This window comes from Alosa sapidissima, chromosome 6, assembly GCF_018492685.1.
Source record: "Alosa sapidissima isolate fAloSap1 chromosome 6, fAloSap1.pri, whole genome shotgun sequence".
Taxonomy (NCBI): Eukaryota; Metazoa; Chordata; class Actinopteri; order Clupeiformes; family Clupeidae; genus Alosa; species Alosa sapidissima.
In genome coordinates, this window is record NC_055962.1 from 1,720,234 (window position 1) to 1,738,040 (window position 17,807).

At 42.9% G+C, this 17,807-nt stretch overlaps 1 long non-coding RNA gene across 1 annotated transcript; it reads right to left on the minus strand.

Moving 5' to 3' along the window:
• Nucleotides 1–15,828: 15,828 nt before the first annotated feature.
• Nucleotides 15,829–17,552, minus strand: LOC121712293. Its single transcript, XR_006032575.1, has 2 exons — nt 16,639–17,552; nt 15,829–16,038 (listed from the first exon to the last, which is right to left on the minus strand). It is a non-coding gene; the product is annotated as an uncharacterized LOC121712293 (long non-coding RNA).
• Nucleotides 17,553–17,807: the final 255 nt, after the last annotated feature.

Below are 17,807 nucleotides of genomic sequence, written 5' to 3' on the forward strand. Positions count from 1 at the left end.
GGACCTAAAGGAGGTGCTTAACAGAAAGAAGAGGGCCTTCAGGGATGGGAACAGAGAGCTACTGAGGAGTGTGCAGAAGGAACTGAAAATAAAGCTGAGGGAGAGCAAAGAGGCATATAGGAGGAAGCTGGAGAGTAAACTCCAGCAAAACAACATGAAGGATGTGTGGTTGGGAATGAAGACCATCACTGGGTTCAAAGCGAAAGGGGCTGAGGCTGAGGGAAACCTGAACAGAGCCAATGAGCTGAATGTGTTTTTTAACAGGTTCAGCACAGGACCCCCTGCTTCCCCCTCCCCCTCAAATCCACCACCCCTTCAGCTGCATCCTCACACCTCCTCGACCCTCTCGATCACCACCATGGACTGCAACACAGCGCCATTGGCAACCTCCTCTGCATCAGGAAATACAGGGCCCTCCTCTACCTCCCCTATCAGCCTGTATGTTTCCAAGAGCCAGGTAAAGAGGCAGCTGGAGAGACTGTGTCAGAGCAAAGCTGCAGGCCCAGATGGCCAGGGTCCTGAAGGCCTGTGCAGAACAGCTATGTGGGATTCTACAGTGCCTATTCAACATCAGCCTGTGTCAGATGAAGGTTCCAGTGCTGTAGAAAACATCATGCCTTGTTCCAGTACCCAAGAAGTCTTCTCCATCAGTCCTCAATGATTACAGACCAGTGGCATTAACATCACACTGCATGAAAGTGCTGGAGAGATTGATGTTGGCACACCTCAGACCTCAGGTGACCACCTCAATGGACCCACTGCAATTTGCCTATTAACGTGAGGTTGGTGTTGAAGATGCCATCATCTACCTGCTTCAGCGAGCCCACAATGGATGAAGCTGGTAGTGCAGTGAGAATAATGTTTTTCGACTTCTCCAGTGCCTTCAACACCATACAACCTGTTTTGCTGAGAGAGAAGCTACAAAGGATGCAGGTGGAGACATCCATAAAATCATGGATTGTTGATTACCTGACGGAAAGACCACAGTTTGTATGGATGGGAGGATGTGTGTCCGAGAAGGTGGTTAGCTTAGAAGTTGATTAAAAGAGCTGGCTCTGTAATTGGAAGTACACTTGAACCCCTAGAGTTAGTTGTTGAGAGAAGGATGTTGCAAAAGCTCCTTAACATTATGGACAACACCTCACATCCACTGAATGAACTACTGGTCAAACAACAGAGTGTTTTCAGCTGGAGGTTGCTCCAACTGCGCTGTAGCAAGGAGCGTTATAGAAAATCATTCCTGCCCACTGCCATAACTATTTACAACAACTCCCCTTTGTGCCGTGAGAGAAAATCTTATGCCAAGAGTCAATGCAGTTTACAACCTCTTTAACAGAGACTATATCCAATTGTATTTATTTTTTAACTTGTATGTATGTTTATGTGTGATATATGTTTATATTATTTATTGCTGCTGTAACACCATAATTTCCCTTTGGGGATGAATAAAGTAATCTATCTATCTATCTATCTATCTATCTATCCTTCCTGAATTACTCTTAGTAAAAAAAAATAGGAGTCCTAAAGTTACGAGTGACGAAGTTACGAGTACAAGCATCTCATATCAAATGACCATGGCATTACTAAGCAACATAAATCCCATACAGCAGCATCTCCTCCCTATGACATAGCTAGCTAACTTCTAGCCACACAAGAAATGAATGATGTTAAATCTCCGCTTAGCATTCTCAACAGAAGGGGCACATTTATGTTGACCACTACAACATGACTCATTATGTCTGTAACTCTATAAAACACTTACTTTCATAAAGGACGCACACCATCCAGCACATACACATGGAAACCGATATTTTAGGTACTTGGCCACGAACTCAAAACGTGTCTCTCTGAAGCTCTGTTCTAGAATCTTTGCTCTGAAGGCTGTTCCCAGCATTGCTAGGCAACATCAAATAAACGAAATGAGAGTCTTCCCGGTATTAAAAGTGTACGTGTGATTACGAATGGATGTGTGTGGTTTGCACTTAGAATAAACAAGAAATAACATTTCCAATAATTTCCCGTGATAAATTACATAATATTTGCACCTTCCTTACTTGTGAAGCTCACACTAATTCCACCGCATTTAGTGAAATGTAATACAACGTTGCCACCTAGCGTTCAGATGTAGGCTATTTAACATTAACATGACATTTCCTGCTTATTCTTTCGTCAACTCCATGCTTTTAGGACAACAATCTTTTTATCATAGTTCCCTCTTCAATAAGTGATTACCAGCTCGTTTTTGTAACAGAGATAGCTGGTTATTGTCCCTAGGTTTACAGAAACACCTATTCATATTAATACGTATGGAGTGCTGCCGACCACTGTTCATTACATGGCCCAGAATGCCTTGCATGTCTTTACAACAAAACAACACAGTAAAACCTAAATGCCGTAAACATATGAATTTGCATACTTGTAACATTTTTAATAATACTTTCCCATCATGATATTTAACAATAATGAAAAATTTAATTTGAATACCGTCAATGAGACAATAACTGTACTATACGTCAGCAATAAATAGCTAATGTTCTCCTTGCCATTTCAGTTCGTAAGTCCATACTATCCCATGGCTGAGCAAGGATTTCATGATTGGGCAATGCTGACTGGGCAATGCAAAACTTTTGGAATATTTCTTTTTTTAGCTTATGCACCCTCACATTGGAGACCCGAGTTCATATACAAAATTTGGTATCGATATGTGACAGTGTTCCTGAGATATGGACAACTTCCTGTTTCGGAGCTTCGCCACCAATTTCGTTTGGCTGTGACGGGCAAACGCTTCTGAAAATCAAAAATCCTTTCCATAACTTTTGTGAGGCTTGGTCCAAGGATCATGTACGTCAAGTTTCGTGAAGTTCGGACTAAATTTGTGACCTGTGAAACTTTAGTTTCGCTTTCTATTCAATCCAATATGGCGGAAGAATGACAAGGGTCAGTGACATCATTTTCAATTTCCACACTACACCGATTCCGGCCGGACGTTCCAGAGTTGGACCGGTGGTGATATCTCAAAAGGTCTAGGAGCACGAGCTGGCCAAAAATTGGGCTTACAAGAATAATAATAAATATAACCGCAAGTGGTGATTTACGGGGTCCGAGCAGTATTCTAACAATAGTATTCTAGTGCGCTAATCTCTCCAACTCAATAGTATTTTAACAATACTCTATTCTACAGGACTATGCATTTGTCATTTGTCGTCTGTTAATGGAAGGCAGTGTTTCCCACAGAATGGAATTGTATTTGTGGTGGTAGGTGAAGGGGGGTGGGGGTGGGTTCTGTGTTGGAGTCAATAAGATGAACAGCCTATAAGTATGCAGTTATACTTGCCTTGCACGACAAGTCCTGACAAGTAGCTGTAACGTTATAGTGTGCTAACCTCCACAACCCAACAGTATTCTTAACAGTATTCTATTCTAGTATGCTAACCTCCACAACCCAACTGAAGGAACTGTAGGGGGCGATGTGGGTCGAGGTAGAGTGAGTGTGTGGCGAGCAGGCAGAGCCTCGGTCAGAAGGCTCAATGGTGTGAAGTGATGATACGGAGATGGCAGGTTTCGGTGCAACACAAGTGAACTTTATTTGAGTTTCAATCCATCTGTTCTTATGTTCTTTACTTGTATGTGTGCTGCATCAAAGAGCAAACAAAAAGAAAATGGAGTAATCAGTGAAATGGGGTAAATCAGTACAGATCCCAACTCACAAACAAACCAATTGACATTTGAACAATAAACTGAAATCATATGGCTATATAAGGTACAACTAAACAATACTTGACATCCCAAGTCAACCAACATCACCTAATCATCGCTCACATGGGACTCCAACACACCAAACCAACAAACAAAGACCTTAACTTTACACATGATGGCAGAGCTACTCTACAAACTGATAAACATCACAAAAGTCATAGTGAGGGTCATTAAAGTGATGACTTACGTTCTCTCAAAGACGCACACAAAGCAGGACACACTGGAGTGCTGGGTTGAGATGAACAAAAGAGTGAACTGAGGGCGAGCAAACAATTTATCCTGGTCTGAGCCCCTGCTCCAGAGCTACAGGGTTTCCCAGCAGGTAAACTAGGTGTGGTTAGGTGGCAGAGCCAAACAATCCTGCAATTTCTCCACAGCACTTTCACCTCAAGCCCTCCTTACACTGACAGACTTTGGAAAGATTTGGAAAAGATTTTTGAAAGACTACAGTCTCAGACCCTCTCACATCTAAAGACAAGTAGTAGAGTTTTAAGTCACAGACTATGATTTTGCAATGACTAGGGATCTTGCAGGGTCACTATTTACAAGACTGCAACACGATTCCTTTAAATTATTACCCATCGTGCAAAAGATAAACAGGAACTGAAAATTATAGCCTACTAAACTCAGTCGTATTTTCGTGTTTCTGCAGCATTGTTTCATGCGTGACATCCTTAACCGATACAGAGTTGTTCTGTCAAGTGGAAGAGCCGACTAAATATGTATAAGAAATGACAAATATTATAAGAATAACAAATAATTATAGGCTACAGCTGTGTCGGAGTCAATAAGATAAACAGCCTATAATTATACAGTTACACTTGCCTTGCACTACAAGTCCATATTAACAAGTAGCTGTAATGTTATAGTGTGTTAACCCCCACAACCCAACAGCATTCTATTGTAGTATGCTAACATCCACAACCCAACAGTATTCTAACACTAATGCTTCAAGTGGAATTTGAACTCTCAACCTAAGGATCACCAGTACAAGGCATTATCCCACTGAGCCACTGTCAATCCTACATGTTGGCCAGTCACATTCACATGGTGAAAATGTGTATTGGTAAACACACAACAAGAAAAACTCCAAGCATACATTTGACAATAAAATGAAGGGCTTTCCTAAAAGAGTACACCTGAAAACTTTTTGAAATTCTGGGGCAATAAGACATTTGTAGAGAAGAATACTAATGGATGAAATATAAATGAGATAGACTTTATGATGAAGGAAAAATAGTAAACAAAGAAGTTCCCCTGAATGTCATAGAGTGTCTCGGCATTGTGATTCTTGGCAACTGATGAGTGTGAATGTTGATTGGCTGATGTCATTCAGGTGCTGTTCAATGGTGTGAATCTTAAATGACCAATAGCATGTGCAGCTTGATCCTAAAGTTCTAACGGGGTTTCGAACACTCAAGCTAAGAAACACCAGTAAAAGGCATTATCCCACTGAGCCACTAACAGTCATACACATTGGGCAGTCACATTCACATGGTGAAAATGTGTGTTGGTAAACACACAAGAAAAACTCCAAGCATACATTTGACAATAAAATGAAGGGCTTTCCTAAAAGAGTACACCTGAAATCTTTTTGAAATTCTGGGGCAATTAGACATTTGTAGAGAAGAACACTAATGGATGAAATATAAATATGATAGACTTAATGATGAAGGAAAAATAGTGAACAAAGAAGTTCCCCTAAATGTCAGAGTGTCTTGGCATTCTGATTCTTGTCAACTAATGACTGTGTATGTTGATTGCCTGATGTCATTCAGGTGCTGTTCAATGGTGTGAATCTTCAATAACCAATAGTATTTGAGCTAGAGCCTAAAGCACTACCAGGGATTCGAACTCTCAACCTAACAAAACACCAGCACTAGGCATTATCCCACTGAGCCACTGACAATCCTACATATTTGGCAGTCACATTCACATGGTGAAAATGTGTTGGCAAACACACAACATCAAGAAAATTCCTAGCATACATTTGACAATAGAATTAAGGGCTTTATAAAAAGGAGTACAGATCTGAAAATGTGCACTGTTAATGGTATCCACATAATGATGGTTGTATGGTTGTTCTCCAAGGGAAAAAAAATACTCATATAGGAATATAGATGATATAGGAGAAATGGGCTGAGTGGTCGAACTTTATTGGTCTATATCTCTGAAATGGAACAACATATCCAAATTCTTTTGATAACTTTTGTGAGGCTTTGTCTAAACATTGTCTGTGAGAATTTTGGTGAAGATTTGATAATTTTTTTAAGCCTGTGAAACTTTTTATGATGTTTGGCTTTTCTCTGAAATTGTGGCAAAAGTAAACATTTTTAGAGCATAAGACCAGGGTGAAAAATTAATATGATGAAAGAATTTTGAATCTAGGTCAATCTGGTAAGGAGAAATTAGCATAATGAACTTGTTTTTCCAACAGCGCCACCTTTGGGTGCAGTACCCCAAATTTTGGGTTATGGGCAGAGGGGTTACTGGTACCCATACCTGAAAATTTGAAGAGTTTTGGAGTTACGGTTTAGGCTGCAGTATGACTTTTACAGAATTTTGGCCAAAAATGAACGGTACAGAAACAATAGGGGTCCTGCAGCTACGCAAAATGAACATGAGGTAGCATAGCTTTTTAGTTTACATATGTTTTGATTCTTTGGACCCAATTGTTCAAAAAACGTGATTGGATATCGGTTATCGGATTTCAGTCACCGGATTTCGGCTATCGGATTTCAAATCTTGAAAATTGTAGTTCAAAGTTGTTCAAAGGGAAACAAGGATCCTGAAATTGGATTAGATCACATAATCTATTCTTGGTTTTGATCAGGATAAAACCTTTGTGTTGTTCAAAACTTTTGAGTTGGATTGGAATAAATTTGATCCATAAAATTAGGATTACCCTGTGCTGTAACGTTATAGTGTGCTAACCCCCACAACCCAACAGTATTCTAACAGTATTCTATTCTAGTATGCTAACCTCCACAACCCAACTGAAGGAACTGTAGGAGGCGATGTGGGTTGAGGTAGAGTGAGTGTGTGGCGAGCAGGCAGAGCCTCGGTCAGAAGGCTTAATGGTATGGAGTGATGACACGGAGATGGCAGGTTTCGGTGCAACACAAGTGAACTTTATTTGAGTTTCAATTCATCTGTTCTTTTGTTCTTTACTTGTATGTGTGCTGCATCAAAGAGGAAACAAACAGAAAATGGAGTAATCAGTGAAATTGGGTAAATCAGTACAGATCCCAACTCACAACAATAAACTGAAATCATATGGCTGTTGCCTGTTACTTACTTGTGTAAACTTTCCGGGAAGTGATCAGCGAGACCTGGCGAGACTGCCACCTAGTGATAGACCCACGAAAATGGCCTGGTTTTGACCTGACGTGCATGCGTCACTGATTCGACCCAAAGCGGCAACCGAGTTATGATAAAATGTCCAGATTGTGCGTTTTCATGAGTTTTCGATCGTCATATATTTCATTTCCAATAATCACAGAGTTCCCAAAATCACATATAAGGTGTGTTAGAGTGTCTAGTTTCGTAATTAAAAAAAAAAGCTAAAAACATAATTCGTACAATAAAAACGTACAATTCGTTCTGTAGTCAACACACATCCTGACCTTGCCGGACTTCTTACGCACCACTACAATGGGCGAGGCATATGGACTCCGAGACTCTGAAATGATGCCATGGTTCTGGAGCTCCAACAAATGCTGACGCACATCTTCCAGATCAGCTGGAGCTAAACGCCGAGATCGCTCCCGAAAAGACCGTGAATCATTCAAGCGGATTTCATGCTGGGTGCTTCTCGAGCAGCCTACATCCCACTCACTACAAGAAAACACTTCCTTCCTCTGTAGCATTTCCTCACAGAGGCGCTGCTTTGCCGCCTCTGGCATGGAAGAAGAGCCAAAGTCAAAAGAAGCAGAAGACAGTTCACTGATATTCTCAGAAGTGTTGGCTGGAATCTGTGGCACCATGTCAACAGGAAAAATGTGAGCCAGAGGACTACCTCTCTTCACAAGAACATCCTTTGAAGAAACATTCCTCACATTTACCGTGATACGACGGCACAACACCGCAGAGGACGGATGGACTTCAGGCCTAACCTCGAGCTCAGGGGCTGATGCGCCATCAGCACTAACAGGCTGGTCTACAAGGACCAAAGAGTCATGGATCTCACCAGGAAACTTGGGCAGTCCTGAGAGCTGCAGCTCCTGCCCAGGCCTTAAAACAACAGGCTTAGTTCTTGTGAACCATACTGTGCCATGCTTATCCACATCCTCCTGCGAAACACCTGTGTGCTTAATGGACTTAAAAACCTCTTTCATCACAGGGTGTATGGTCAGCGTGTTAAGAAACCCATCTCCGGCCTGTTCGTGACAAGAATGGAACAGCTTCCTCACCAAGTAAGTGTTCGTGCCCACCAAAATGGCTATCCCCCCTTTCGTCAGGCACCAGTGTTAGCATTTGCAGACTCCCAAAAGCCGTATGTTTTGCATGTGGATGCAAGCTTGGACGGTCTGGGGGGTGTTCTGTACCAGGAGCATGTTGACGGGTTGCGTGCTGTGGCGTTCATCAGTCGCAGTCTTTCCCCTTCAGAGAAGAATTACCCAGCTCACAAGCTGGAGTTTGTAGCTTTGAAGTGGGCTAAAGTGGATCGGCTGCATGACTACCTTTATGGGGCCGCCTTTGAAGTCAGGATGGACAACAACCCTCTGACTTACATTACTAAGTCTGCCAAATTGGATGCCACTGGTCATCGCTGGTTGTTGGCATTGTCCACTTACGACTTCAGCTTGAAGTACAGGCCTGGGTGGAGGAATACGGATGCTGATACACTGTCGCGACGCCCTCACATCAGTCTGTCCCCTGATGATGAGTGGCAAGAGATTCCGGCCCCTGGGGTGCGAGCTATTTGCCAGGTCGTGGCCACGCAGAGAGCTGGTTGCCCTTCTTTCCCACGTGTGGCTGATCAGATTTGCAGTCATGAGTCAGCCGTTCCCAAGGCGTACTGTCATGTATCTGCCATAGCATCTGATGAGCTGCCCACATTCAGTTCTGGTGAGCTTCAAGAAGCCCAGAAAGGTGATCCTGTTATAGGAGAGGTTTGGCATGCTGTAAGACAAAAGACACCTGTCAGTAGCATTCAGACGAGGCACCCCGATTTGAAAATCTGGAAAAGGGAGTGGACAAAATTTTCCATTGATGGCGGGCTACTATATAGGACCGTAAAGCAGGCCGACCAGCGCGTGAGGCAGTTGGTATTGCCTAAGCCTGGCCTCGTATGAAGACTGATGCAGAGAAATACTGTAAGACGTGTGAGCGCTGCATCAAGCGGAAAACGTTGCCTCAGCGGGCTGCTCCTCTTTCTCACATCCAGAGTTCAGGGCCCATGGATCTGGTGTGTATCGACTTCCTTTCGATTGAGCCTGACTCTCGGAATGTTGGTAATGTGTTTACAGACCACTTTACGAGATATGCTCAAGCTTTTCCTACCAGGGACCAGACAGCTGCCACTGTTGCGAAGACTCTGTGGGAAAAATACTTCATTCATTATGGCTGCCTGCCCGTATTCATTCCGACCAGGGTAGGGATTTTGAAAGTCGGTTGGTGAAAGAGATGCTGACCATGTTGGGGGTGAAGAAGTCACGTACGTCCCCGTACCATCCTCAGGGGGATCCCCAGCCTGAGAGGTTCAATAGAACCTTGTTAGATATGTTAGGCACTTTGGAGTCCCACCAGAAGTCAAAATGGAGTCAGCACATAGCGCATCTGGTTCATGCTTATAATTGCACTCCAAATGAGACTACTGGGTATTCGCCCTATTTTCTGATGTTTGGTCGGGAAGCACGGCTCCCTGTTGATGTTTGTTTTGGTGTGTCAATGGATAACCTGTCGTCCTCCTCACATTTGCAATATGTGGCAAAGATGAAGCAGGAGCTACAAGCTGCTTATCAGTTAGCTCAGGCATCTGCTGACAAGCTGAATCATAGTAACAAGGTGCGCTATGATCAGAAGGCCCGGTATCACCGCCTCGTTCCCGGGGGATCGGGTGTTGATTCGGAACCTTGGTTTGAAAGGGAAGCAGAAGTTGGCAGATAGGTGGAGTTCTTTTCCATATGTAGTGGACAGTCAGCTTTCTGACCTCCCTGTGTACAGGTTGAGGCCCGTGGATGGTAAAGGAACCATCAAGGTGATGCACCGCAACCACATTTTGCCTTTAGGACAGGAGGTGAGATTGGGCCCCGTGGCTGATACTTCTCCAGCTCCGTGCCCAAGAGCTGTGAGGCATAGAAGGGTTAAGGAGAATCGTAGGGTTGGTGTCTCTGAAGTGTTGCCTACCGAAGATCTTAGACAACTTAGCTCTTCTGATTTAGATTCGGAATATGGCTGTTTTACTGAGGATGCAGTGGAAAACGCTCCTCTGAGTGCTAGCACAAAGGTCCGTCAGCCTATACCAGAGTCCACTGCGCCGTGTGTCTCCACCCACTTAGAGGCCCTAGGTTAGTGCACACACCTAATGATTTAGTCGCATCTCCCCTCAACACTGCACTCCCCATCTCTCCATACAGGTCCCTTGAAGTAATAGAAGACGTAGCAGCTGCAGGCCAGGATGGTAGCTGTCCTGATGGTCCTGTAACTACCTCTGCAGCTCCCTTAGAGTCAGTGCCCCTTGTAGTGAAGAGGTCACATAGGGAAAGGAGGCCTACTGATCATTTGACTTATGGCAAACTGGGAGTGCATAGCAAGCACACGCTAGTAGCATCACGTCTAGCATCAGAGCAGTCTTCTCATGCCTGGTGGTGTTCTCCACAGGCTCTTTGTAGTACAGGTGCACACAGGCCATTTCTTATGCCGTACAAGAATGCCATCGCACCCATAGCTGGTTTTTAAACTAGTTTATTTGTTCTTTGATTTTGTTTATTAATTTGTTTGTTTGTTTATTACCTTTGTTTTCCTTTTCACCTTATACTGTATGTGTCCCAGCATGGGGGCATGCTGTTTGTTTGGTGGGGGGAGAGTGTAAGCACCTGTAAAATATGTTTATAGTGGTTATCACCGCACTGTTTAATTTTTGTTACTACAATGACCATAATTGGGGGCCAAGCAGCGAAGCTGCGAAGGCACCCATTGTGTTTCTAGCTTTTCCTATTATTGGGTGCCAAGCAGCGAAGCTGCGAGGACCTCATTGTGTTTCTACGTTTTCCTATTACTATTGGGGGCCAAGCAGCGAAGGCACCCATTGTGTTTCTACCTTTTCTTATTGGGGGCCAAGCAGCGAAGCTGCGAGGCAACCCATAGTGATTCTATGTTTTCTTCCCTATTATTGGGGGCCAAGCAGCGAAGGCACCCATTGTGTTTCTACGTTTTCTTCCCTATTATTATTATTATTCCGCCATGGAAGTCTATGGCAGCCCATAGAACCGTCTCGTCAAAAGTTGTGAAATTTGGCACACTGATTAGGGACACTCCAATAATTTATTTCACCAAGTTTCATGCCTCCCTGTCGAACCCTCTAGCGCCACCAACAGGCCAAAGGTGGACGTGCGTTCACGCACGTAACTTTTGACCCGTTGGCCCGATTTTCAAAAATGAGGTATCTTTGGAATCCTTGGACCAAGCCGAGTTCAACGCACCCTGTGACATCAATTTCCGCCATGATGGATTTTCCGCCATTTTGGATTTTTTTAAAAACCTTTAAAAAGTTTCACGCCTCACATAGTTCGATTTTCCCAAAACTTAGTACATATGATCTTTAGACCAAGCCGCACAAAAGTTATCAATTTGCGTCTTCGGAACTAAAACCGTTCTCCCGTGACAGCCAATCGAAATTTGTGGCGAAGCCGCCAAACAGGAAGTGAGCTCATATCTCAGCAACCCTTTCATGTATCGTAACCAATCTTAGTAGATATACTACTTACCCCATCCGGAGGATGCTCAAACAAATTGGTGACCTTTGACCCCTAGGGGGCGCTGGAATTAGCAAAAATGCATTTTGGCCTGTAGCTGTTGATGGAATTAAAACTTACTAGTGGTGTCTGGTAGTACTGTCGGAGGTCCTTAAGGCCAACACAGGCAAACTTTTGACATCACCATAATTGTTTTAACCGCCATATTGGATTTAATCAACACTAAAAAGTTTTCGCAGGTCTCAAATTACATCTGATTTTCACTAAAATTGGCACAGACCATCTTCAGACCATGCCTTATCAGTGTTTAATTTTCTACAATGATTGACAAAAGCATTCGCCCGTAACAGCCAATCGAAATTGGTGGCGAAGCCGCCAAACAGGAAATTACCTTGTAACTCAGCCAATCTTGGGTTGTTTGGCATGGAACTTGTTGTGACTGCTTAATGCTATATACCTGATGCAACCGCATTGAGTTACATGACAAATTTGGACTGCTGAACTGACTGCTTGGCCCCCTCATTGCTGCTTGCAGCTATATTTTGGGGCCAAGCTGCGAAGGCACCCATTGTGTTTCTACGTTTTCTTCCCTATTATTGGGGGCCAAGCAGCGAAGCTGCGAGGCAACCCATAGTGATTCTACGTATTCTTATTATTGGGGGCCAAGCAGCGAAGCTGCGTAGCAACCCATAGTGATTCTACGTATTCTTATTATTGGGGGCCAAGCAGCGAAGCTGCGAGGCAACCCATAGTGATTCTATTTGTTCTTATTACAGTGCATGAAAATGCACTGTACTGTTCTTCCTAGGCAACTTCAACAACTTCTTCCGCTTACCACTTTTTCCGTATGCAATTTCTCTTGAACAGTTTAACTTAGAAACTTCGTTCAAACTTTGTAACGTAGGTCTTCAAACGGACCAAGCTGCTATGTCTTTTCAACTTTTCTAATTTTTAAACTATTAAAGAAAAACTTTTTAAAAATCCCCATAGACTTAACATTGCCGATAGTGACATCATAATACGGCCGTTAAGCAATTAGAATCCTATGGCAGGTGTTCAGGCCACCTGCAGCCTCAGGCTTTAAGCATACAATCTGGGTCAATTAAGACTACACATCCTATTCAACTGTTTCCTCTGCCCAAAACTGTTTCAAAATAAAAGTCCTCACTACAATAATCCACTGTTAAACAATGTAACCCATTAAACTACTGAACTTTTTACATTCAACTTTTAAACGGTCTACTTTTAAACTATCTATCTATTAAACTAGCTGTCTATCAACAACTTTTAAACTATCTACATTCAACTTTTAAACTATATACATTCACTAGCTGTCTATCAACAACTTTTAACTTGTCATCAACTGTCAACACTTTTCATCAACTGTGACTCCTACCCACTGTAGCTAGTGAGCATGGTTAACAAAGTTAGCATGTTAGCATTGCTAACATTTTTAGCAAAACTACTAAAAATATTTAGCTAGGTTAGCTAAGTCACATGGTTAGCATGTTAGCATGTTAGCATGCTAACATGCTAGTTAGCATTTTTAACAAAACTGCTAAAAATGATTAGCTAGGTTAGCTAAGTAACATGGTTAGCAAGTTAGCATGTTAGCATGCTAGTTAGCTAATCATTTTTAGTAGTTATGCTAAGTTAGCTAAGTAACATGGTTAACATAGTTAACATGCTAGTTAGCATAGTTAGCATAACTACTAAAAATGATAAGTTAACTAAGTCACATGGTTAACATAGTTATCATGTTAGCATTGCTAGCATAGTTTAGCAAAACTGCTAGAAAATGTTAGTTAAGTTAGCTAAGTAGCATGGTTAGCATGTTAGCATTGCTAGCACTACTATAAAACATTAGCTAAGTAACATGGTTAGCAGAATTACAAATCTTAGCATAACTGCTAGCAAACATTAGAGCCATTCCAACTTTCAGTTATCGTCAAATGTCTACCTATACACAGCCATTAAACTATTTGAATATCAACATTCATTAAACTGCTATAAAACGTTAGCTAAGTAAAATGGTTAGCAGGTTAGCATTGCTAGCACTGCTATAAAACATTAGCTAAGTAACATGGTTAGCATAGTTAAAAATCTTAGCATAACTGCTAGCATAACTGCTAGCAAACATTAGAGCCATTCCAACTTTCAGTTATCGTCAAATATCTACCTATACACAGCCATTAAACTATTTGAATATCAACATTCATTCAACTTCCAGTCTGTCAACAACTTTTAAACTATTTACCTTCAACTTTTAAACGGTCTACTTTTAAACTATCATTAAACTATCTATTAAACTAGCTGTCGATCAACAACTTTTAAACTATCTACATTCAGCTTTTAAACAGTCTACTTTTAAACTATCAACTTTTATTAAGCTATGCAACCACCATGTCTATCCTAGCATCACCGTAGTAACCATCTCTGTATTATCCGTTTTAACTATACATGATATTTTACATTACAACTTTAGCATTTTCATGCACTGGTAATTCCTTGGAATTGCATTTCTAGTTATTATTGGGGGCCAAGCAGCGAAGCTGCGAGGCAACCCATAGTGATTCTACGTATTCTTATTATTAGGGGTCTGAGCAGCATAGCTGCAGGACCCCTATTGTTTCTGTACCGTTCATTTTTGGCCAAAATTCTGTAAAAGTCATACTGCAGCCTAAACCGTAACTCCAAAACTCTTCAAATTTTCAGGTATGGTTACCAGTACCCCCCTCTGCCCATAACCCAAAATTTGGGGTACTGCACCCGAAGGTGGCGCTATTGGGGAAAAAAGTTAATTATGCTAATTTCTCCTTATCAGATTGACCTAGACTCAACATTCTTTCATAATATTAATCTCTAAACTCAGATGCATCTTTTTGGCCCTGGTCTTATGGTCTAAAAATGTTTACTTCTGACACAATTTCATGGAAAAGCCAAACATTATAAAAAGTTTCACGCTCTTCAAAAATAATCAAATCTTCACCAAAATTCTCAGACAATGTTTAGACCAAGCCTCACAAAAGTTATCGTTCAGAATTTTGATATTTTGTTCCATTTCAGAGATATAGGCCAATAAAGTTAGACCACTTAGGCCATTTTTCCTAGATCACCTATATTCCTATAAACCGTAAGTCCTAGAAACTTCACATTTTCAAGTATTGTTACCAGTACCCCCCACTACCCATAACCCAAAATTTGGGTACTGCACCCAAAGGTGGCGCTCTTGTCAAAAATGCTTATTTCTCCTTACCAGATTGACCTAGACTCAAAATTCTTTCCTCATATTAATCTCTACGTTTAGATGCATATTTTTCACCCTGGTCTTATGCTCTAAAAATGTTTACTTTTGCCACAATTTCAGTGAAAAGCCAAACATCATAAAAAGTTTCACAGGCTTCAAAAATTATCAAATCTTCACCAAAATTCACAGACAATGTTTAGACAAAGCCTCACAAAAGTTATCAAAAGAATTTGGATATGTTGTTCCATTTCAGAGATAGACCAATAAAGTTCGACCACTCAGCCCATTTCTCCTATATGAGTTTTTTTCCTTGGAGAACAACCATACAACCACCATTATGTGGATACCATTAACAGTGCACAATTTCAGATCTGTACTCCTTTTTATAAAGCCCTTAATTCTATTGTCAAATGTATGCTAGGAATGTTCTTGATGTGTGTTTGCCAACACACATTTTCACCATGTGAATGTGACTGCCAAATATGTAGGATTGTCAGTGGCTCAGTGGGATAATGCCTAGTGCTGGTGTTTGTTAGGTTGAGAGTTCGAATCCCTGGTAGTGCTTTAGGCTCTAGCTCAAATACTATTGGTTATTGAAGATTCACACCATTGAACAGCACCTGAATGACATCAGGCAATCAACATACAGTCATTAGTTGACAAGAATCAGAATGCCGAGACACTGACATTTAGGGGAACTTCTTTGTTCACTATTTTTCCTTCATCATTACGTCGATCATATTTATATTTCATCCATTAGTGTTCTTCTCTACAAATGTCTAATTGCCCCAGAATTTCAAAAAGATTTCAGGTGTATGTCACAGGCGGAGGGCGCTATTGCCTCCTTAACCCAATCGCTAGCAGTGGGGAGAACACTCTACTCCTCAATGCCAAGAGTCCGAGAAATATATTAAAAACCAGTATTTTATTAAGTTACGTATAAAAAGTGCTAAATGCTAAAAGTCCCATCGACCAAATGAGCTCCCCTCCCAGTGTTCGAATGTCCAGCACCCCCAACGAGCCGGCGGCCAAGTCAGCGGAAGCAACTTTGCCCAGTGGTCGGCTCCTCCGATCGGAACAGGTCCCGCCGTCAGCAGACCTGCGTCCCAGTGGCAGCTGTTTGGTGGCAGAACAGAGGCTACTTAGTGAACGCAGCTAAATCCCTCCTATAGACCCCAGCCCATCCGAGTAACAAAAACACAATTCACTGCACCAAAATACACACAGTTCATCACACGTTACATAAGGCCGATCATAAGCACAGAAATCCAACCACTGCAATCCACACCACACGGCTATTATACGACTTGGACTCGGGCTGTAGGCAAAGGGGGGGGGAGGGTGGAGTTTAGCTACAGTTCATGAGGTAGTCAGCTGCAACGGGCAGACAGCAGGAGCAGAGAGGTAAGGACACAAAGGCCGTAGCCGGGTGGCGCTAGGCAGGGAGTGCAACCAGTCCAACACAGTTCTAAACAGCACCAAAAATGCAGTCAAGGGGGCCAGGGGATAGGAGCTGCTAGGTAGGGACAGTCAATAATGCAGTGCAGTAGCACCAGAGTTATAGAAAGGCCTATGGCCCAGCAATGGGCATTCAGGAGGCAATTAACAAATACTTAGCTCTGCGAGGGCCGGACGTTTCCACCCCTCTGACATCCAATGACGCTTGAACACAGTCGGCCGCCGTTGAACAGGGGACGAGCGAAGTCTGTAGCTTACTTGATAACTGGAGGCGAGTTGTAAGCCGTAGCTTCACTTGATAACTGGAGGCGTGTAGTCCGTAGCTCACTTGTTAACTGGAGGCGTGTAGTCCGTAGCTCACTTGATAACTGGAGGCGTGTAGTCCGTAGCTCACTTGATAACTGGAGGCGTGTAGTCGCGTGTAGTCCGTAGCTCACTTGATAACTGGAGGCGTGTACACCGTAGCTCACTTGATAACTGGAGGCGTGTAGTCCGTAGCTCACTTGATAACTGGAGGCGTGTAGTCCGTAGCTCACTTGTTAACTGGAGGCGAGTGTAGTCCGTAGCTCACTTGGAAACCGGCGAGTAAGCCGCCTCTAATGCAGGAGAAGAGAGGGTAGGCTCAGGAACAATAGCAGTAATCACCGCACAGCAACAAGCAGAGGGTAGACAGAAAACGGGTACTTAGCTCTGTGAGGGGTGGACGTCTCCACCCCTCGGACATCGGCCTGGACAGCGCCTGGACAGACCGGCAGACTTGCCCGAAAGGCTTGATAACTGGAGGCGAGTGAAGTCTTTGGCCGCGGCTCACACTCAGCGTTCACACGCTGCTGTCGTGTCGTCTGTAGCTCGCCCTCTCTTTGGGACTCCAGCTCCGCTGCTTGTCACGTCCTTCTCCAAAGGCTACTTCGCCACGACTGAGAGTGGCCACACTAGAAAAAGCCCAGTCCCCCCCCCCAAAGTACCAATCACCGAACCCACCGTTCCCGCTACACACCTGTGTCTAATTAATCTACACCTCAAGTGCCAATCACCCAAAACCATTCCCGCTACACACCTGTGTCTGATTTGTAAACACTGTGTGCTTAAGGGGGCTGCCATCTTGGCCTAATAGTGTTCCACCCCAAAACCAGTCCCCATGGAATTCCAGATGCCATTTTAGTTCCCACCCTGTGACATGTACTCTTTTAGGAAAGCCCTTCATTTTATTGTCAAATGTATGCTTGGAGTTTTTCTTGTGTGTTTACCAACACACATTTTCACCATGTGAATGTGACTGCCCAATGTGTATGATTGTTAGTGGCTCAGTGGGATAATGCCTTGTACTGGTGTTTCTTAGGTTGAGTGTTCGAATCCCTGTTAGAGCTTTAGGATTTGTCATTTAAGATTCACACCATTGAACAGCACCTGAATGACATCAGCCAATC